The sequence below is a fragment of the Arvicanthis niloticus genome, chromosome 11 (assembly GCF_011762505.2).
Source record: "Arvicanthis niloticus isolate mArvNil1 chromosome 11, mArvNil1.pat.X, whole genome shotgun sequence".
Classification (NCBI taxonomy): Eukaryota; Metazoa; Chordata; class Mammalia; order Rodentia; family Muridae; genus Arvicanthis; species Arvicanthis niloticus.
In genome coordinates, this window is record NC_047668.1 from 19,808,264 (window position 1) to 19,832,763 (window position 24,500).

The following is a 24,500-nucleotide window of genomic DNA, read 5'->3' on the forward strand; positions in this document are numbered from 1 at the left end:
TACAACAAATTAAACAAAGGTAGGAAGGGGAGACATTGAAGAGAGCAAGACCTCAGCGTGTGGTAGACTAATGCCCTGGATGCCCTGGATGAAGGGTGAGGAAATCATTTGTGTACTGAAAACATAAGTGGAAGTTTATGATCTAGTAAGGAAAGGTATGTGGTACCTTGACAAAGCAGCCAGGTTGCTGAGTTAAAATTCCTCTACACAAGACATAGAGAAATCAGTATTTTTAAATTGAATTTTAACACTATATGTAGGTGTGTGTTGTATGTATAGGTGTGTGTGTGTGTTCATAGTATGCTCATGAATGCAGCTTCACATGGATCCCTAAGTTTCTGATATTGCTGCATCTGCTTTCCAAATATTGGGATTTCAATCATGACCTACAACTCCTGGTTTGTTCAGGAGTTTTCTATTGTCATGATTCAATATTGATATATTTGCAGAGATATAAATATATTTCCAATAGCCTTTTCAATGTTGAATAGTTCCCATTGATACCTTGTATTTCTGTACATAAATGTACATATCAGTCATGATACCTCAATTTTCACTTCTGATTCTTTTATTTGTGTTTTTTATCTTGATAAGTATGGGTGAAATTTTCAAACTTTATTTTTAATAAAAGTAAACTATTTGATATTATTACCTTTTACATGGTTATCATGTCAGTGGGCATCTCATTTTTTTCTCATTCACATCTTTTTCATCTTCTAATAAAATTCTGTTACTTTTGCTCTTATTTTAGTAAGTATCTGGAAACCATTGCTCTTTATTGTCTATTTTCTTATTGTAGGAACTTACTGCTATAAAATTTAGTTTATTCTGTCATATTAATTTTAGAATGACTAATTGCTATTGTCAAAGTTATTCAAGTTCATAAGCTTACTCCATTTGTAATATTTTCAGAGAGCCACTGATCATTCTTTAACATGTTATTTAATTTACACGTGTTTTAATATTTGTCTTTTTATTAAAAATAGCTTTTTAGATATATTGTGCTGATTGTGTTTTTTCTTCCTGAATTTCTCCCAAATCCTTCCCATCTCCTTACCTAATCAAATCCTTGTACTCCTTCTATTATTACAATATAAACAGAAATATTAAGTAATAATAATGAAATAAAATTATTTAGAAGAAAAAGCAAAAACAGAATAGGACAAAAAAAAAACCTAAGACAAAAAAAACATAAGAAAAGATCTCAAAGAAAATGTTTAAGAAACACGTAGACACAGAAACACTATTTTAAATATTCTCATAGTTGATCTTTTTATTTTATATTATATTATTTTATTTCCCAATTTAAAAACTGATATATATTTGACAGGGGTTTCTGCATTTATCAAGATTTGCTATATGATTGAACATGTAGTCTATTTGGGGAATGTACTATAGGCTAATAAAAATGTGTAGTTTTCATCTTTTTCATGAAATATTTTGTAAACATCTGTGAATCCATTCTCTATAGAATGTAGTTTAATGCCTTTGTTTACTTATGTATGTCTTTTTTTATTAATGAAGTATAGAGCTATAAGTGTCAACTATTACTGTCTATATTTTGTCCTTTTCTCATTAGTTTCCCCCTATTTTAACAATAAAACATAAATAAATAAAATATAAGATAAACCAAAACCATTTCATCAAAGTTCAACAAGAAAAATGAATAGGAGGGAAATGCTTCAAGAAAAGGCAAAAGAGTCAGAGACCCACTTTTTACCAATTCAAGAGTCCCATAACAGAATTAAACTGAAAGGCGTAATATATATATGCAGAGGATTTCCTATAGAACGTTGTAGGTTCTTCATTCCACTTCAGTCTCTGTGAGTTCATATGAGCTCAGTGGATTAAGTGGGCTTTGTTTTCCTGGTGTCCCTTTCCCCTTATGGCTACCACACTCTTTACTTTTACTCTTCCATTGGGTTCCCTGATCTCAGAGGAGGATTCGATGTACACATTCAATTTAGAGCTATGTGTTCCAAATCTATTTCTTGGAAATATATCCAAAGTACGCTTATTTTACCAGGAGGACACTTGCTCAACTCTGTGCATTGTGCATTTATTCAATGTAGGAGTCCTTCAACAGATGAACGGATAAAAAACAATGTGGTACATTTACACAGTGGAGTATTACTCAGCTGTTAAAAAAATGACATAATGAAATTTGCCAGCAAATAGATGGAACCAGAAAACATCATCCTGAGTGAAGTAACCCAGGCCCTGAAAAGTAAATATGGTATGTATTTGCTTAAATAGGAATGTTAACCATTAAATGAATGATAGCACGTCTGTAGGACACAGAGAGATTAGACATAGGGAAAGGGACTGGGGAAAGAGGAAATACAATATATTTTAAAGGTGGACTGTGGCCAGTGAAATGATCAGGAAAAGGAGGATCAGGTGGGAAAGAGGAGAGGAAGTGGAGTTGAGGATAGGGAATGCTGCAAGAGACAGCTTGAATTTAGTGGTATTTGAGAGGCCATACAGAAACCTAGTACAGAGAAAACTTCTTTAAAAAAAAAATCCTAAAATTTTCTCCAAATAATGAGAGCGAAAGAGCCCCAGTTGTTCAGCTATTGTCATCAAACAAAGCTTTAACTGCCAAGACTGGGTTACATCCAATTGATTTGTTGAACAAAAAGATCCCTTGTGAATCTCCAAACAACCCAGCTATTGCCAGGACAAGAATAGGTTATCGTGCAAAAACTGGCAGGAAGGCCCCACTTCTGAAGACTTAACGCACCCAACTCATTGGACATCGAGAAGTAGAGCTGGTACCTACATATAACCTTCACCACCATGTTCTAGTGTCTTTGGTACAGGAAGGTACTTTGCAGGCTACAAAAAGAAAAACTTAAAATACCAGCCCAGCCACAAACACCTTTGACCTACAATCTCCTCTGCCTGTAAATTATGCTAGGACAATGGTGACACAAAGCTTGTGGAAATAACATACCAATGTCTGACTTGACCTAAGGCCCACTTTACTAGCTGGAACCCATATCCAACATTGCTTTGGTGACAGAAAACCAGAGACTGGATATCTCATGAAACCAAATACTACTTGTTTAAAAAGTTGTTTTAAAAGTAACAATAAAATGACCCCTCAGATATTCTGCTATACTCTTAGATTGGTGCCTTATTGAACCATCGTCAGAAAGGCTTCCTCATATAGCAGATGGAAACGAAGAGCTCCACAGATAAACATTATGCAAGAAGATCTATCTTTCCCTTCCCATGTAGCAAACTTATTATGGAACTGGAAACCCATATGTTCACATTATTTGCTCTATATTAATCAATCGGATATTGTTTGTTATAAGGCAATCATTTTCATTTTTTTGTAAAATTTAGAAACTCTAATTAGTTTAATTCAACACATTATATTAATCTATAAAGTTATATTCTGTGACGAACAAAAGACATCAGGAAAATAAGGCCCTCTAAATTCACTCAAGAAAACTCATATGAACTTATAGAGTCTGAAGAAGCAAGCAAAGAAATTCTTAAAAATTGCACCATTTAAAAAAGAAATACCTTGGTTTTACAAATTCCATACAGTTTTTCTTATTGTCCTGTTTTTGTCAGTCTGTTGATACAACATTCAGTGAGAGATTTGAAGTTTGTGAATTCCAAATCTAAATAATTCATACTAAGTTAGAAATATGAGTACATTGATCACATCTTTCTTTTCTCATTCGTGTACGTTAAACTTCAAATTCAAATTTTCTCCTAATGGGTATGTACTCTTTTAACTTAATTGTTATCTTTTCTCCCTTTCTGCTGATCATTATTGAAACACCAGAAAAACATCTTCATTATCTTCCTGTGTTTTTCGACATTCCTGTTACAGACAATAATTTCTAGTCCTGAAAAAAATCCTATTATTTGATAAATATCTCTTCTCAGATTTATTATTCCATTTCACTTCACCCAAAGGGTATTTATCTGAATTCTCATGAGTTCATGTATTTTTTTCAGCTATATTGGAATTATACATATCATCCTATTCTCATTCTATTTCGGAAAGATTTACATATAATCCAGACCTTACAACTAGGCAAAGATGGGACCGTACTAATTTGACACAGATGAGATGATGATAGCAGGATTTAGAAAACAGTTCTGCATGCTTGAGTGCTAAGAGATCTCCTCCTTGATAGAAAATGCAGTTTTTGATAAAAATGAATAGGCATGAAACTCCTTTCAAAAAACACATGACACAAATCTGCTTCTGTTTCCAGTAGAAGTCTAATTACTGAGACTAGAAGCAGTCCTTGCTAGTGAGGTCCTGACTCCATTGACAAATCTTCTAGTCATGGAGATGCATGTGCCCTTTATTTTCCCCTGACAACACTAAATACCATAATCACCCATAATCACAATGTGAACATTTGTCATGTAATTTTATTTTAATTCTATTGTTACTTATTGGAAAATATATAATTATTCAATTTCTTAGTTTTTATTAATAAACCAACATAAAGATCTATAAATGCTATGTTTTGAATTTTGTCCATAAGAAGTTGAGCTCAGGTATTAAACACACTGCTTTGTAACCTTATTTGGAAATAGGGTTTTTGTTGTTGTTTTGGGGTTTGTTTTGTTTACTGCTTTTTTCATTTCTTCCTGAGCAAAACATGATCACAGAATGGCCCACAAAGATACCCAGAAAGGATACCAGCTGATGCCAGGGCACGTATTGAGTTTATGAGTGTACAAGTCAAAAACAATGGTGATTGTTGTTCCTTGCCAGCAGCTGAATCCCAAACAAAATGCCTCAGATGGATCTAATCTGGCCATACTTTAATTTTATACTTTTAGCTTACAGAATTAAGAAAGAATATATTTTTTAATTTTATCAAACTATATGTTACAGCAGCTGGATTATTTCCTCTGATTCAGTAGTCAGAGGAAACACTTTATCTACATATAAACTAAAACTAACAACTTTTATATTATTTTTTTTGTATTTCATGGGTCTGATTTAGTATGCAATAGATCTTACTGACTATATATATATATATATATATATATATATATATCAGTGTTTTAGGAACTTAAAAAATTATTGAAATCTTTATTTGTTTCTAATATCCATTTAAAGGGTTTGACCTTGTTTATGAGCAGTGACTGCTGGCAACTGCCTTTGTAAGCCACCAATCATGTGTCAAAAGCTCAAAATTTTAACTCCTCTCTAAGAACTCAGCTGTGACTGTTACTGGGGCTGGTTCCTTACACAACAGTGGTTGCATGTGTGTATGTGAGTGCACATGTGTCCTATAGAAGCAACCAAGGTGTGAAAACATTCAGATTTCGTTCATTCCAATACTTCAAGTATTAATAATTCAAATTCTCCTTTCTATGAGAAAATACTGGAACATATTATCAATAAAATGTAAAGGGACAAGGCAAATCAATCTAGTAGGAGAATCTACATCCTTCCAGGGATCTGAATCCATAAAAAGAGTACCAGTTGATAGGTAACAGCAGGGGATTAAAGACTGAAGCAGTTTACTGCAGGCTATGAATGACTTGACCCCTTCATCCATCTGTCTTTTCAAATGAGAATGTTATGCTAATTAGCTGCGTAAATTGTTTCCTGATGACATTAATTTGGTGCCTTTTTGTCATTCTAGACTTTGACTTTCACTGTGATAAAAATATACTAAGGGACATTTCCAATTTAGATGTTTCTGATCCTGATAAATTCCCGCACAGAAGCAGTGTGTTGAGGAAGGTGCATAAATAGCAAGGCTAACTTGTCCTGTAGATCTGCACAGCGGACTTTGGCTTTTCATATAATCATTCCCTTTGGCCTCTAAAGCAGAACATTTACACATTTGAAATGCTGCAACATAATTCAAGGAGAACTTTTGGCGAATGCAATTTTCGTTGCCCCATTTTCTTTGGAGAAAATCAAGACTTGAATACTAACATTGACAAGTAATGGAAGAGATAGCCGCGGTATGAAATCTTATTAGTAAACAGGAGCTGCATCTGAGAAAATATTGTCATTAAAAGCTATGTAGTAGTTAATTGAGTTTGATATGAAATTTAGTGCTGGAAAGTTAATGACTAATACAGCTATTTCACAGAGCTTGGTTACTGCAGGCTCCATAATGATCTCCTTTTGCTTCGGAGCAACAATGAAATTAACCTCTCTTTTGTCCTGCAGGTGTTATGTTCTGATAATGCATATCCTTTACAAGTTTGGGAAAATTATTTGCTTTGCATATAAATTAACACTGAAGCTGAATCAATATTAGAATAATGAAAATGTAGAAAACATTTTTATCCTAGGGAATTGGAGATTTTTAATAAAATATATCAAATCCTGCATACTATCTTAGGAATGTGGATTAAAATATTTATAATCCTCCACAAAAAAGAAAAGAGACAAAGAGGAACAAAAGAGAGGGAGGGAATTGGGTGTGCATGCACTTGTGTGTGTGTGCGTCTCTCTCTGTGTGTGTATGTATGTGTATGTGTGTGTTAGAGAGAGAGACAGAGACAGAGAGACACAGAGATTGTGAGTACTGTGTGACTGAGGGGAAGGAGAAACAATTTTGGAGAATACAATATCATTTTGTTATGATTTCACTAGGTATAAAAAGCCAAGAATGAATTCATCTGTTTTCCATATAAAATAATTAAAATACTATGTTACAAATTCTTTTTGGTTGTTTGTTTTTCTTCCATCCATTCCTCCCAGCTCCCAGTCCCTTCAACACACATTCCCTTTTCTCCAGATCCAGCCCCTCTCAGTTTCCTTTTCAAAGAGAGCAGGTCACCAAGAGACAACAGCCAAACAGGACAAAACAAGCCCTCATCTCCAGGCAAGACAAGGCGACCCAACAGGAGGGAAACAGTTCAAAGAGCAGGCAAAAGAGCCAAAGATATATCTGCTTCCATTGTTATGAATCCCACAAAAACACCAAGCAAATAGTCATATCATATACTCAGAGGACTTCAACAACAACAACAAAATCAGTGAAATCCTTTCTAATGATTTTCTACCTGTCCTGTCAACATCAGAGAGGTTTTACTCTGGGAACAGGCGTAAAGACCCTCACCCAGACATTATGCAGAGAGTTTAAACTGGAGGCCTCCATCCAGCCACTCCCATCAGAAATCTGGAGGTCAGGGAATCCAACTAAAGACAAGAAAGACAATAAATCAGAGGGTTAGAGGATAGCAGAAGAAAATGAACCACTTAATCGGCTAATCAGGGCTCACATGGGCTCACAGCAACTGAAACAGCAAGCCTGGGGCCTGCATAAGACTGCAGGTCCTCTGAATATGCTTTGAATTCTTATTTGACAGAATCTAAGTTCTACTCTACTGCTTGTGAGTGAGAAGGCTAGGCTAATTCCATGACAGCCTTCAATTTGGCAGTTAAGGAGACTATGCCTAAATCTCTGTTTCAAAGACCTGGGCAATTCCAGGCAAGTCCAGGCCTGGGAAACTGTCCTGCTAACTGCCCTGAGTCAAGGACAATGTGTAAACAGCAGTTTCCAGACTTTCTCAACTACTTCCTCGGCAATAGTTTCCAAATCTCCACAGCAAGTTTCTAGCCCCTACACCCCAATAATGGAATGTCTATAAAGATGGGCCCAACAGATTAACATAGAGGCCCTATCCCAGAATTCCCTAATATTCTTTAAGTCAGGCCCTCCAAGGTCACTTGGTTGTCTCCCTTTTCTGGTAATGGGAGAATCAAGCATGCTGGACATTTTTTTGCATTTACATACTATTTGATTCCAGGGTATCATTCTTCAGCGAATCATGGACCTTTACCTAAGTGTTTTTCTTTATTGAATTTGTATGGTTCCTCAGTTCAACTCTACTTAGAAACTACTTCAGTCTACTCTATATTAAGTTAGTCAGTAAAGACCTGAAATTCTTTCAGGTGCAATAGACTGTTACATTTTTATTAGTAGTAATTTATTTTTGTTGTGCTAAAGACATATTTTCTTCCTATATGTTTTTCCACATTTTTCATGTGTTTCCATTCATTAAAATATGTATTTATACTATCACCCTAAATATGAATTTTTGTTTAGATATGACATTCAAGCTGATTATAATTCTTTTAAAATTTAAAGTAAATTTTTGTTATTAGCTACTCAATGCTTGATCATGTATTCTGCTACATGAGCTTCTGTGAATAAATATAGGAAAAAGAGGACATTCTCTGATCCTATATAGTTAAACAATGTATTTAATAAATGGATATCGAGGTAAAAGCAATTTTGTGATGATTAAGAAGAGAATAAGTAGAAATTATATGAATGGCCAATCAAGTGATAGATTTACTACTTCAAGTTTTCTTCTGTTTAACTGTTGTTCAATATAAAATATTTATTATTTTTCTCCGTGGATGAACTTTGCATGGAAAATCTTTGATATTACTATTGATATTGGCTCAATGTTGATTTTCGTTTCTAAATTCTAAAAGCAAAGTGGATTCTAAAGTATAATAGTAATCATTAATAATTTATAGAACGCCCAGTTCCAAAACAAAGTCCATAATGCTATATAGACAATGATAAGCACAAATTAAACTTACTGGGCACTGTGCCTAGGAAATCAGCCAAGTGCACACAATAGGCAAAAAACTATCTGGCGTGTGTGTGAAAAGAAACAAGAAAGGCAACACAGTGCATGACAGACCTCCAAGCAGAGTATCTAGGGAGTCAACAGATTTCTAAACTTCCCATAGAAACAAAAAAATATTTGGATCTCCTTTCCCCTAGGTCTCCTAGTTGCATTACAGTGCAGGCTGGATGTAAACATCAACAGAAGAGGTTGAAGCAAGCTGAATATTCTGTAAAATTTCAAAACCACTTAGTAAATTTTTGATTCTGTAAGCTACCTTATGAGAAAATCAAAGATTTTAACATATTATATGTTCATAAGGTTTTTTCCTCATTGGTATAAAGTAACTATTTTACCCTTCACAGTTTATTAAAATTATAGTGCTTAACTGTAGATGAACAGTTATGATAAGGAGACAGTGAGTCTCGGCAGTGTCTTTTCCTATATGGCAACACCTGGCCTTTTGTAGGTCATGATCTCCATGCTAATTAAAACAACAAAAAATAGTAATAATAAATTAAATAAATATCTCCTGTAAAGAAACTTACTGAAGGAGCTTATTAAAGTGTTCCTAGAAGTTTCATTTAGAGTAGATTTTACTGATGGTAGACCCAGAGGAAGAGCACTACAAATAAACAAAGTCTGTAAACATGTATATGCACATAAATGTTTTTGACTGTAGTCTCCTCCATGAAGGGAGAAGTATTCCTCAATGTCCCAAGATTTAAAACATTAACAGCTGACCTTTTGTTAGTTTTTTTTCAGATAATTACATTTTTTTCTTCATTTGTCTACCTCTAATTACTACCATGTACTCCCCTATCATTCAAATTTATGGCCTTTTCTTTAGTTGTTTAGATAGATAGATAGATACATACATACATACATACACACACATGGGTAGAATAGAGGTAAGGATAGGGATCGAGAGATAGAGATAGCTTGGGATATATATATATATATATATATATATATATATATATATATGTTCATATATGTTCATAAGGTTAGTTCCTCATTGATATAACTTTTTTTTTTTGGTTTTTTTTGAGACAGGGTTTCTCTGTGTAGTCCTGGCTATCCTGGAACTCACTCTGTAGACCAGACTGGCCTCGAACTCAGAAGTCCGCCTGCCTCTGCCTCCCAAGTGCTGGGATTAAAGGTGTGCGCCACCACTGCCCGGCCTCATTGGTATAACTTAACTAACTATTTTATCCTTCACAGTTTATTAAAATTATAGTGCTTAACTCTAGATGAACAGTTCTGATAAGGAGACACTGAGTCTCAGCAGTGTTTTTTCCTATATGGCAACACCTGGCCTTTTGTAGGTCATATATATACACATCATATACACATATACACATATACACATATACACATATACACATATACACATATATACATATATACACATATATACACATATATATACATATATATACATATATATACATATATATATACATATATACGTATATACATATATACATACATATATACATATATACATATATACATATATACATATATATGTGTGTATATATATATATACGTATATACGTATATATGTATGTGTGTATATATATATATATATATATATATATATATATATATATATATATCTTGGGAAAGAAGATTGCTTTTAATCTCAGAATTCCTTAAATTGCTAGAGTTTTTGTCTAGGGTTGAGACCTCCTGAGTTTTTCCACATCTATATTATCATGTGGTTATCCTTCTTCAGGTTCTTCTTATGCAGTCATGATAGTGACACATCATCAGTGTAATATCTCTGACATTTTTTGGATATGTTTTCTCAAAGCTAACTTCTTTCTGGCTCTTATAATCTTTTATCTCCATCTTTTTATGAATAAATGATCCCCATGATTTATGTGAAGGAGCTATATCAGAGATATACCAGTATATTAATTACCAACACTGTAAAGATTTTATACAAATATAAAGCATGAAGATGAGAGAGAGAGAGAGAGAGAGAGAGAGAGAGAGAGAGAGAGAGAGAGAGAGAGAGAGAGAGAGAGAATACACACTGGACATATTTAGACACACTGCCCAACTGCAGGATTACCTATACTGAGCAACACCAAGATATCCAAGATGGAAAATGGTTCATTTTCTGAACTGATTCTCCATGAAAGACTTCAGTGATCAGTCCTATCTCTTGCAACATTGCTAATGTCCATGATTTGGACTACTACAGGAAGTCATATTAAGTTCTGTATGTCATGCTATGTCTGGAGGCTGTGTTGATGTTTGTGGTCCATGCTGTCACACACAAAAAAAATATGTTTATTTCCTTGATCTATCTTTCTTCTAGTCATCATGTTGATATCTGTGATTCTGACTACTGCCAGAAACCTTGTCGATGTACGTGGTCCATTATGTTGCTGGAGGACATGTTCATGTTGATGTTCTGTGCTACCACTAGGAATCATGTTCATGTTTGAGATCCTAACAGCAGAACCAGAGTACCAGGTTGATAGTGCTATTGTAGTATTGAACTGCACTCTCAAAAATGAAAATTAAGTACATTGAAAGCTTCTGGGATAATCTGTTTTCTGACCCAATGAAAGCAAAAGCAAAAACCAACAGACAGACAAACAGACAAGAAAAGAACAGTTCTGAAAGAAAGCTATTGAAGAAAAATTTTAAAAAATGTGATAAAGATGGTGTCGTGTAGCTTTTCACAGTTGATGTCTTCTGGTGGGGTGGGGAAGGACTCAGTTATTTTTAAGGGGCTGCCTCCTGAAAGTTTGACCATGCTCTATAGCAACACAAATTAAGCTTGATAAATTTTTTTTGTTATGGTTGTTTCTTTGTTTTGGGATGTGGGAACAAAGTTGGGATGGTGATCCTGGGATGAATGTGTGATTGTATAAAATTCTAAAACAATAAAAATATTATGTTGGGGGAAAATAAATACTACCCTCACTCACCCTGTTTCTTTTTTTCTCTGTTTCACTCTGTCTCTTTTTTCTCAAGTGTGTGTGTGCAATTTGCCCATCCATAGGACCTTACCATTCTCCTTATCTGTGATATGGAGGTAATGCATGCTGGTTCTGGCAGATGGAAAAAGAGTTCTATTCCAAGTGATAAGTGTCCTCCTTGTTATCAATCAACACTGTAAATCAAAGGCCACCTGAAGCTGGAGCAGCATGTATGTATATAATTGCACAAGTGAACAAAGTGAGAATTGCATTACAAAATTTCAGAAATACAGTCCATATTCAAAAATCTGAGCTATATGTTGAGTTTATTCTGTACTCTGCTTTGATAAAAAATGGCCAAATAATAATCAAATATCAGAGTCTATCTTCTTGCTAACTTCACTTTAGATCATGCCAGCCCAACCCACCTTCTTTCACACACACACACACACACACACACACAGAGAGAGAGAGAGAGAGGGAGAGAGAGAGAGAGAGAGAGAGAGAGAGAGAGAGAGAGAGAACCAGATACACAGAGAGATAGACACTATGTTTCTGTCTGTGGTATAGAAAAATATAATGGTGAGAAATCTAGAAATAAAGACTTATAATACCTGGCTTCTTGTGGCAAATAAGGTAACATGGTTATGAGGCAGTTTAATAATCAGTCCTGGTCTTTTCTCTTTTTTCCCTAGTACAATTGTCTCTAAAGATTCATTAATAACTGGTCATCAATTTTAATGGACACATGAATTATATATTCCATAGAAAGGAAAAGGAAATAATTGATATGTAATGTACACACATGTCTTAAAGATTGATCGAACATGTTTCCAATATATTTATTAAGTGTCCTTCAGTAGAGTACTGCAATTTTGGTTCTCAATTTTACTTTTCTGGGTGTTGGTTTTGCACCTCATCTTTATTTTCTCTTCTTTTGTGTTTGTGCCCTAAAACATAAACACCAGAAAAACCACAGAGACAGTAATGGGTCCTGGATCTAACCTGTTGCTACTTCTAATTTTTCTTTATCCTCTGTTCATTTATTTTCAGTAGACATTACAGTTCTGATTCTAATAATTATTCTTAATGGCAAAATCAATTTAATGCAATTTTTACATAAGACAGGAAAAAATAAAGCATTTCGTGATCAACACTACCACATGCACAACAAACAAACAAACAAGAATTCAAGAATGATAATGCTGCAATCCTTTTTCTTTTATGTCCTGCAGTCTTTTTCTCTGTCAGTGTTTGCTATACCTAAGTTCAGCATCCTGCAGCAAGCACTGCCAGCAATACAGAATACTTTCAATTAATAGTTCCCTATTTCTCTGGTCGCTAAGCAACTGACCTATGGTGAGGAATGCATAATGATACAAAGACACCTTAGAGTGGTAGGAAGTATAGACTTCACTGGTTTCATTTGCTGCTTTGTGTTGGTTCTACACCAAGCAGTTAAGTATATAGCACTATTTGATATTATTTTTTTGTAGAAAACTGAAAGGTTAAAATAAATTCTAGAAAAGGGAAAAAAAGATGGTACCAAATATCATGTTTACAACTCTATTGTCTTGTTTTGTTTTTAAAAGAGCAATCCTGTTAATATTTTATTAAACACATATATCAAAGCAGCAGTGAAATTAATATCCAGAATAAGCAGAAATTGTAAAGGAATCAATGAAAATGCTCTAAAATAGGGACATTAAACATGAAAATTACAAATGAAAATAATTGTGCCAGAAATAAATGTGGTTATTTAATGAAGCATCTTTTTACATATTAAAGTGGACAAGGAAATATCAGCTCAATCGGCAACAGAAGGTTTTCCACTTGTCCTGCTCCCTTTCCTCTGTTCATCTACTGCACTGCAGTGCCTAATTCCTTTGAAGTCTGTTTGTGTTCAATAGAGTAGAAAAACTGCATCTCTTATAGAACTGCTTAGAAAGATATTCCTCTATGTGTTTTTTATGTACTTTGTCTATTTTGTACATTCAACTTACTAAGCTTCTTAAGATCAATAACTAACAATCCCTTACATAGTTTAGAATTTGACATGTTTGAAACTCAATAATATATGACTGATTGAACTGTATATTTGTACAATGTAGATGCAAACACAGTTCAAGTACTACTGGTAAAGTGAACTTAAATTCACATCGAAAAATCCCCAAAATATACTGAAATATTATATATCACCATGAATTCCTGTTATGCAATAAAAATACTTGAAAATTTGAATATGCTTTCCAATGCTTTTTAATGTTTGATTTTTTTAAGGTATTAAATTTTTTCACTGAAAATTACTGTACACTGAATGTTTCATTTAAAAAAGCCTTATTGACACTGTAAATATATATATATGTATATATATACATATGTGTGTGTGTATTTGGTTGATATATATATATATATATATATATATATACATATATATGTGTGTGTGTGTATTTGGTTGATTGTAATGTTTTAGCAGAGAATTTTTTGTGTGTGAAAATGTTTTAATGAATGATATATAACTAGCATACGTCTGCATGTGCATGTGTTTGTATCTGCTCCTTTTTCCCAAAACACACCTGCCTTGGGAAGTGACATGCACAGAAGACTAGACCTTCCTGCATGAATTAGTGATCAAGACAGGTCCACACAGACTTGATGCAGGGCATTCTTATCTATGCAACTCATTCATAGTAGCTTTCCTCTCAGATGACTCTGATGTGTCATATTGGCAACATAAGCTAATCTTGACAATGGCTTTTCTTGCCATTAATATAGAATTGGAGTCAAACATCTTAAATCATCAGAAAGAAGAAACTAACATGGAGAGAAAAAAAATGTGGCTACATAAATTTAACTTTATCAAATAATCCAAAACAATACAATGGGAAAAAAGAAATTATAGTCAACAAATGGTGCTGTTCTAGTTAGATTTCTACATGTAGAAGAATACAAATAGTTCCAGTTTTATAGACCTTCCTTGCCCCAAACTCAAGTCCAAGGGAATAAAAAGCCTCAACATAAAACCAAATACACTAAATCTAATAGTAGGAATAGTGGGGAATAGTCTTGAATGAATTATGGGAGACAACCTTTTGAACAGAAAACCAATAACATAGGCAGTAAGTTCAACAATTAATAGATAGGACCTCCTGAAACTGAAAAGCTTCTGTAAGGCAAAGGGCACCATCAATAAAACAAAACAGCAGCATATAGATTGGGAAAAGATCTTTATCAACCCTACATCTGACAACACTACATCAGAACTACTATTCAAAGTATAAGGATACCAATTAACTCAGAAAACAGTTTGCCCAAAATGTTTCCTGCCTGCAAGAAGTTCAGGAACAAAGATGAAGCAGAGAATGAGGCAATGGCCAACCAATGACCCACCTAACTTGAGAGCCATTCCATGGGCAAAAACCATTCCCTGCCACTATTAATGATACTCTTTTATGCTTTAAGACAGTAGTCTAGCATGGCTGTTTCCTGAGAGGTTCCACCGGCAGCTGACTGAAAGAGATGGTGAGACCCACAGCTAAACATTTGATAGATACTGTTCCCCTGTCTGAGCTGCCTTGACTGGAGAGCATGTTGCCCAGTTCTGCAGTAACTTGATGCACCAGGGTGGGTTATTACCTGGGATGTGGGGAGCTACCCCTCCTCTTCAGATGAGAAGCAGAGGAGGGCTGGGAGGGGATAGGCTGTCTGAAGGAGAACTAGAAGGATAGAAAATGGCTGTGTCCAGGATAAAAAGTGAGTAAATAAATAAATTAATTAATAGAAAAAGAGAAATTTTGCTGATTTACTAAATTACTGGTTGTAGAATTAGTAATAATCATGATGTCACAAACATTGTTTACTAAGTTTTTAATGTTTTATAAAATTATAATTATTTAAAAATTGAAAGTTAAACTTACTAAAAAGAGATATAGAGAAAATCTAGTTTTATATTAAGGGGAGACTAACAAGATACTGTCTCAAAAGAAAATAATAAAGATTTTTCATTATGTAAACACTGTAAGTACCCAAAAGATGATTTAACATTTTTAATTTATTAATTTTAATGACAAAAGCACAGAGGAGATACTATAATATCATGTTGGATATTTTATATGACCTTAATAATACATGATTAATAAGTCCTATATTTAGAAAAACAAATAGTGTCCTCAATTTCCAAAATTAGCCAATTCTCACAAAATAGGTAAATATGCTGTTTATCCTTCAATTTTTATAGATATATAAAACCATATATATGTGACTTGAAAACAGAACTGACAGAAAGAGAAAAGATGAAACGAGTGGGAGATAGAAAGGAAGGGCTTCAAATGAAGGGAAATGGAACCAGGGATCAATAACCTCAAAAACATGGTGTCACTGAAAGAAATGAAACACAATACAATATGCAACAAATATACACCAATAAAACTTTTTAGAAACCCAGAGTTAAGAAAGACAAATTTTTATTGCAATTCTAAATTTTTATTTCTTTTTAAAAAAATGCTATGCTACATAATTTGGCTGATTGGTTATCCAGGAAGTGACTGTAGATAGGTCAGGATAATCTTTGTCAATTCTGTCAATTTTGGACCTCTCTGTGCCAGTGTCCTACAACCTGAACTGGTATATCTTTAGGGTTAAATCTCCAAACTCAAGAGGTGATGATGCTCCACTGTCTGAACCTTGGGAAACTTTGAGACATGATTCTGCCGTCTTACACTGGAGGCATTTTGGTCTGGGCTTTAACCACTTATAGCCCTAGGTCTTTTAAGTTATTGTGATTTGTCAGTTTTGAGTAGCTTTAAGTACAATAGCAGACAACATTGAGTGATAGCAGGCCAAACCTGACAGTGCTTCTTCTTTCCAAAGGTCTCTATGCTAGGACCTTTGTCCTACCATGAAAAGTGTAATGGTGCTTTGTAGAGAATGATAGCTAGCACGTGGGCATGACCGGGGATCTCTGCTGGGCAGTGTTGGTCCCCACACAACTGTCACTGCTCAGAATGGCAGAAGCATATGGGAGATTTTGACTGGTTCCCTTCCATGCAGGGCATGTGCTGGGCTGTGAGAAGCCACAGAGGCACACCCGGGTTGGGGAGAGAACAAAGTCTGAAGTTCTGTGGGATGGGGGGCAGGGGCTCTTAAGTTGGGATCCCCAGGCCAGGAGGCGGCCCAGGACCAACTGGTCAAAAGCCCTTAGGCTCTCAGATGCCACTGAGAGGCTAGAGAAGGACCGAAACTGTGGGCGTGCATAACTGGACCACAGCCGAGAGAAACAAAATGAAGGAGAGGAAGGGAGAGGGAACCCCCGACCACACCACGGGGAAAAAGGGAAATCTTTGTTTACTTGATTGGCTGAAAGGCGGCTGCAGGACTGCACGGCTAGCTTGCTTGAAATTGCTGGCCTTCGAGGCAGAATGCAGAGAGGTCCTCAGGGAAGCGTGGCAGCTGCAGCTACACAATTCCCTTGGGCCCCCAAAAGACATGAGGGAGTTCATGGTTCCAAACTACCTTATTTTTATGACGGATGGTAGTTGAATCTGGATGTACCCCCCATTAGGTCATAGCAGACCTGACTTAAATAGGGAGGGAGGAGGGTCTGGAGCTCTGGGAAACTATGTCCTCTGGTCTTTAGGTATCTCATTAATATGGAAATTTCTCTAGGGCCTGTAGTAGTGCCCTCTACCTGTGGAGGGGCTGGTAAGGGTGTTGCCCTTGTGACTGAACAGCACAGATCAGATGGAGGTCTTAGACTGCATGTCAGAAATCTGGAATCCAGGGGTGAGCGAGATAGGTGCCACCCCTCTCAGGCAATGGACACCTGTTGGATCTCCAGCTATCTCAAAGCCAGTGCTCTACCAGAAACCAAATCATCCTTTTATGGCCCCACAGTGCTTGGATGTAGGTGTTGTGATGCCTGTCACCTTTAGGGCTTGAGAAATCCTAGAAATAAGACCCATTGTTTCTTTTCAGCATTTCAGTTCTTTTATTTTTCTCTCCCTCTTCTTTTTATTTCAGTCTCTACTGGCAAAACAAAGCTTTTTAATATGAGTGAAGTATTACACACAGCAAAACACAAAGAGAGAAAGACTCTTTGCAAAACATATGAGAACCTCTGGAAGCCACCTGAAGCTTTGTGTTTTCTTGAAGGATGGAAGCTTTGAGAGTCTTTGAGGGGGTCGTCTTCAACCAATTTAAGATTGGTTAGTTTAAACAGAGGTGGTGAGGGTGATAGGTTGTCAACTTTGATGTAAGCTTATCCTTGTGACTATGAAGATATAGGGTCAATTCACAAACCAACCAATCCATCTTTTGAGCTGCAAAGATGTTTACTCAGGTCAGGAGAATGAAAAGGGAGCTATTCATCTTTGAGATTAACTTTTTTTTTATCTAGTCATGGGCCCACTCCCTATCTGTCTACCTATCAGTGAGTCTGTTTAACTCCAAGTCCTTCATTGCCTTCTCTCAAAAAGCATCATTATTGCTATAAGGGTTTGGAAATCAGACAACTCTAACTGCTTCTAAGGAGGCAAGGGTATAAAAATAAAAGCAGCTAGAGTGCCTCAGTGGAGAGTCAGTGTAAAGGGCTACACTAAAAGGTAACAGATAGCAAAGATCCATAACATATGACAGTCTCTTGATGACACAGGGCATTCTTGGAGCATGCTTCATGAGCAAAGAAGCATCTGTAACATAAAAACAGTGAGGTTGTTAGGATTACTATAATGCCTACTCAGATTATAGTTAGAAAAATAGTTGGAGCAGTTTTACTTTTATGATATGAAGAAGACAAGTAAAGTCATTCAAAGTGTCCTTAACAGGCTTTCATGTAATTAATAACAAGACTGAGAATTTATTTTGTCATTATAAGATACACACCATGAGGAAAGAAATGAGATAGGCTCAAGGCACTATTAATGTCCAGTGTTAAGTTCAGAAGTATGCTATTCAGGCTCTTCCATTACAAATTCATGGGGAGCATTAAGAGACAACTTTAGTTAGGAAAATTGATATATGTCATGATTAACGTAAGTCTTGATTAGTAAGGTGAAGTAATTGTCCATCTGTCTGGACTTTATACTAGAACCCTTTAAAAGGCTAAACTCAGAAATGATTCTCTCTCTCTCTCTCTCTCTCTCTCTCTCTCTCTCTCTCTCTCTCTTTCTCTCTCTGTGTGTGTGTGTATGTGTGTGGTGTGTGTAGATTGACTTATAGATGTTTGATAGATTTTTTTGAGCAATCAAAGCACCATCATGCAGTCAGCTGTTTGTTATATTAGACTCTTACATAAGGATTAAATGCATAGGAAACTTATATTTAAATAGGAAATGCATAGGAAACAGTATTTAAAGTAGTTATCACATTGGCACTTCCTTTCCAGCCATAGATAAATATGACCATGTGGCAGGCATAATTTCTAGTGGGAGTACATACAATGGGCCAAGTTTGTTAGCTAAATCTAGATTATTTTATTTATTCACTGCAACCAGATCTCAGCATCTAACTGACAATCTATCAGAGAAATACAAACCCAGCAGTTCATTTTAAATAAGATAGTCTATCAATGTACATTTGAGATGATTTGGATATTCAGAAACAATTCTGATACTTTGAATTTGAAAATATTATCTGGCAGTTGGTATGCAAAAGGACAAATTGCATTGTATAAATCAATTTTTTCACGGAATATTTTATAGGTAATATATGTTTTTCTCTTTTCTAAATATTTAGCTATGGCATTTAAGAGAATAGGTCTGTTTTTCTCAGTTGTTGGTAAATATTACAAGATTGAGTTGAGTCAAAGTTTTGTTCTATATCTGGGCAGCACTTTATTAGTAGTATTTAATTAAGAAAAGGTCATTAACTGAGAATATTTGTCTAAATAAAGTCTAATATAGTTAAAAATATTGCTTGAGGTGTATACTTCCTTGAACTATTAAAAGATCATAGTGATTATTTTAATGCTAGCCATAATTTTCGAGTGGAAATCTGAGATGATGTAGGTAGCCAAAATTAGACATTTTCTTTTATTTTCAAGGCCATTTCAAGATCTAGTTCTCTATATTCACTTCGGATTTGGAAGAATTTCTGAATCTCTGGTAGTTCTTTTACAAGACATTTTATGTGATGTTAAGCCAAATGCCTCACCAGACAATTACTTCCCTTGAAAATGTAGAAGAAATATTTTTTCTGTGATGACCTGCCTTTTCTCTTCTCTCCTCTCCTCTCCTCTCCTCTCCTCTCCTCTCCTCTCCTCTCCTCTCCTCTCCTCTCCTCTCCTCTCCTCTCCTCTCCTCTCCTCTCCTCTCCCCTCCCCTCCCCTCCCCTCCCCTCCCCTCCCCTCCCCTCCCCTCCTCTCCCTTCCCCTTCTCTTCTCTTGTTTTCTTTTTTTCTTTCCTTTTTCCCTCCATCCCCACTCCCTCCTTTCCCTTCCCCTCACCCCCTCTCTCTTTCTTCTATAAATTGGACAGTGGTTAGAATGTACCCAGTGTTGTCTTCATGAGAGCTGCTCTACAATGCCTTGGGTCTCATTTTTCCTTGAAGAACAAAAGTTAACAGTTTCCTTTTTAATGACCTTAACCATATATGTATAAGCCTCTATATATGGATAATGGACTACAAAATCAACCTAAATTATTTGGGCAAGTCAATGTAAGTTTATAATGAGAATAGGTACTTTGAATATAAGCAATTACTGTAAAATTTTACAAAAGTCTTCTTCATTTTTAATGCAGCCTCTGTTTCTTAAAATTTCTGGACTTGTTGCTTTGTGACCCTATTAACCAGCCTTTTCTGTACTATTGTTTCTATAACCAGTATAAAAGTATCTTTTATTCACCAAATATAAATATCATTTTGGGGATTTACTGCTAAATAATCTCACCCTTTATAGCTCTTTCTGAATTCTGGTTGATTGGTTTAGCTTAGTTGTTCTGGCCCAAACTACTCTCCAAGCTGACTGATTCAAACTGGCTTCTCTTGGCTTCTGATTGAATTGTTCTGCTTGGCCTCAAACTAACTCTGACAATTTGTTTTAAGCTTCTATTTCTTTCTCATTATCTGACTCATTCTGTCTTCACCTGCAACCTATCTATATAAAGCTTTCTCATTTAACCACTCCCTCCTCCTGATTTTGTAAGTTACCTTCCTTGCTAGTTCTTTTTCGAGTTTAGTGTACACTATCTCTAACTCATCCTGTCAAATCTTTTTCTCAGTTATCACTTTGTCTGTCCCTCAATTATATGTTATTTTCAAGTATGGTTACTTCCTTTTACAAACTAACTTTATCTTTATTGTTTAGGATTAAAGGTGTTTGCTAAGAGAATCTCTGATCCTAGCTAGAGGGATTAAAGGTATATCATTACAGCCAGATCACACAGACCTGGAAGGTCTTTGGATGTGATCCCTTGCCAGAGCTGCCATGTTGCTAGAATATAATTTCACTACACACTATTGCAATAGCACAGAATATAATTGCTATCACCTCAAATAACACTGCATTGGTTCCCAGTTTACTTCCACCATTCTGCTTCTAATTCTTATTTTTCTGTTAAGAGTTCAGCCTGCTCAACTAATAATAAAGATCAAATCTATGTAAATAAAACTCTATAGATTTGGTGATTAATGTCTATAATCTAAGCATTTGAATGTTGAGGCAATGACATTGCTACTAGCAGAGGGAGCTTGTTATAAATGAGAAGATTATCCCAACAGTCTGATTATATAACAAAGAATGAGGTGTAGTAAAGGATATCTAGACTAGTTATGAAAATATTTTCATGCAAATTGAAAAGTTTGTTTTTACTAATCATGGCACAATGTTTAGCATAAATGAAGAACAACAATTGAACCCATGTATTCTCTTATACAATGAGTATTTACCCCATTCTTTATTTGTATGTTCCAGTAAGATAAATGCTCATCCTTTGACCTGAGCAGAAATGATAAAAGGAACATTTATTCATTTAATGATGACAAAAATATTGAGCACAGGCTATTTGAAACAGTCTTATCTAGGACATTGTAGCAAGCAATGTAGTTGCCATGCTGATTCCTCAGACTGAAGATTATACAAAGTACCTGACACCAACAGGAAATTAGACTCTTTGGATAACAGTCCTTTTTCTCAAGACAGCCAGGGATATAGAGAATCTAACTAGTGCTGACTAAGAAGTTCATTATCCCTTAAACCACCCCCCATATATGTACATTTGAAGGAAAATTAAACATTGAAAGAAATTCTGACTGTAACCATTGTTATTAGTAGCATTTATCTGTATTCAATAGTCCTCATACAAACTTTAATTGCTGTTAGAGTTCCCCAGAGAATGTTGGTTTCTCCAATATGTCTCACACATGTTTTAAGAACAGAATTATAAGTGTTTTCCAAAGCAGGTCCCAAAATGGCACTATTAGTTATTGTGTCCTAAACAGAGGTCTTTTGACCAGGTTAGCAGAAGGATTGTTATTTGGTAAATGGAAGCCTAAATTCAGCATTCTTCAGGAATCTCATAAATCTGGTTTCTGTTTACCTGGCTACCTCCATTATCTATCTCAATAGTCAGCTACTTCAGTCAAGGACATGTGGTTCCTGATTAATCCTCAAAGCCCCCCAACTTGCTGAACATCGTATGAAACTTGCTTGCCTTTTCAGAAAGTTTCTGTTCTTTATTCTCTAGGGCAGATTGCCAGTTTGATCCTCTAATAATCCTTTCGGTAGTTGCATTTTTTTTTTTTAATATGTGGCACAAAAATCCAGGTGAGACGCTTGGGCTCCCAGTAAACTCTGTCCCTCCTAATTGATCTGAAATGATGATTTAACTCTCTTAGGTACAGATCATTTGTTTACATAGGCTTCTATCATCCATATTTGACTCCAAAAACCACAGTTCATCTGTTCAGCTAGTTCTCTTCTCTAGATGTTCTACCTGTTAATCTTTCCTTGTATAGTGTGCTCTTGGAGCTGTCTACTCTGTCTCACTTACTACACGTGCTTGACTCACTGTCTCAACAAAGTTATACAAGCACACCAGACAACACACAAGATGCCTTCTGGACACCCCATTTATTATGTGCATTGAGGTAATTATCTGTGACCTTGGAGATCATTTTGGAAAGTCTCATCCCTTTAGAGATGTTGTTGAATTGAGACTCTGCCTTATAACACTTATACCTTGCAATATTTCTTCCCTGTGTCTCCATTATTATGCTATTGGAATCTTCCTCTTTACTGTAGGGAATACCTGGCCATGGAAGAAGAAATGTTTCCTAAGTCTTTTTTACATTGTTTTTGCTCTGCTACTGGGGATTCTTCATAGTCACCCTTTCTCTAATAATATGTTCTTTTCTCCTTTGACCCAAATAAACATCCCACTCAGAACTGAACTCTCTAGCTTTCTTTGCCTATCTCCTTAATTCTCTTCCTATCTGTGGAATTAAATACCATTAAGGCTTGCTGCATTATTATTCCTATATCTTTTTTTTTTCTTACTGCAACACAGCTTTAACTCAATACAGCACTGACAATCAGTAAAAATGGCTAAAAATGGGAAAATCCTACTTTAAAGTTTCATAGATATGACAACTTTTGCCACCACACAAACACACAATTCAAAAATAACCTTACTTTAAAGCATCTTTGCTTTTCATTCTTGTTCTTAGTTCTGATAACCTGATTCAATACTATAGAGCTTCAAATGTTTTTGTTTTGTTTTTTGTTGTGTATAATGTAAATATAACATTTACTTGCCAGAAGTAATTGTCATCTTGGAGACTTAACTCTTTAACAATGTTCACCTAAACTCCTCCCCAAACTAACTGATTCAATCTGGCTTCACCCAGCTTATGATTGAATTGCTCTGCTTGGTTTCAAACTAACTCTAGCAGTTTGTTCTAATCTGTCTCCTTCTTATCCTCTGGCTTCAACTGCCTCTGCTTACCTGTACTGACCTCATGAACCCATGAATGAACTCAACTCCACTGCACTGCACTCACTGCACTGACTCCCAACCAACTGACTCTTTCTCAGTGTAATGCTCTTAAATAGTTTCTCTTTTCCATGCTGTTCTCATGAAACTTGGACATATCTAATTTCTGACTAATTCTGTCAAAACTCTCTCTGATTCATTGCTTTGTCTGCCCCTCAATTAGATATCACTTTCAAGTATAGCTGCTTCCTTCTACATACCAAATTTACCTTAAAAGTGTATACTCAGGGCACATTTGTATGCCTGCTAGACAGATTAAAGGTGTGTGGTGTATTTGCATTTCTACTGGATCACACAAAACTAAAAGGTCTTTGGTTGTGGTTTCTTGCCAGAGATGCAATATTTCTGGATTGAAATTCCTATGCAGTATACTATTGAACAACTGTCACTGTTGTTTTACTCCACTAAAATGTTAGCTCTGGAAATGGAACTGAACCTTCCCACTTTAGACTCAAGCATGTTTTTTGTTGGGGGCCGACTTTAGCAGAAAGCGGCTATCAGCTTTGCAGCCATCTTGAGCCATATACCCTGACATGTGACTTGGATTACAATAGCCTACAACAGCTGAACACACTCCAATAATCTTGGTTTAGATACCTTGATATTAAAGGTACATGAGATTAAAGGTGTGTGAGAGATTAAAGGTGTGTGACTTAAGAGTGTAATTTAGAGATAAGATTTAGAGACAAGACCTAAGGGCATGATTAAAGGTGTAATTTAGAGGCATGGCTTAGAAGTGAGACATATAAAAGGCTAGAGGCAGACAGAGAAAGTAACAGATTACTTGACATTAGTTAGAAGACACTTGGCTCTAGACAAAACAATTTGGAGAACAGAGAACCAGACACAGCAGAGAGAAGACAGGTAGCAGGCACTTGGAAGAGAACTTGGAAGAAGTAACTTGGAACTTGGAGGGACTAGGAGCTAGGGACTAGGCACTAGGAACTCAAGACTTAGGACTTAGACTGAA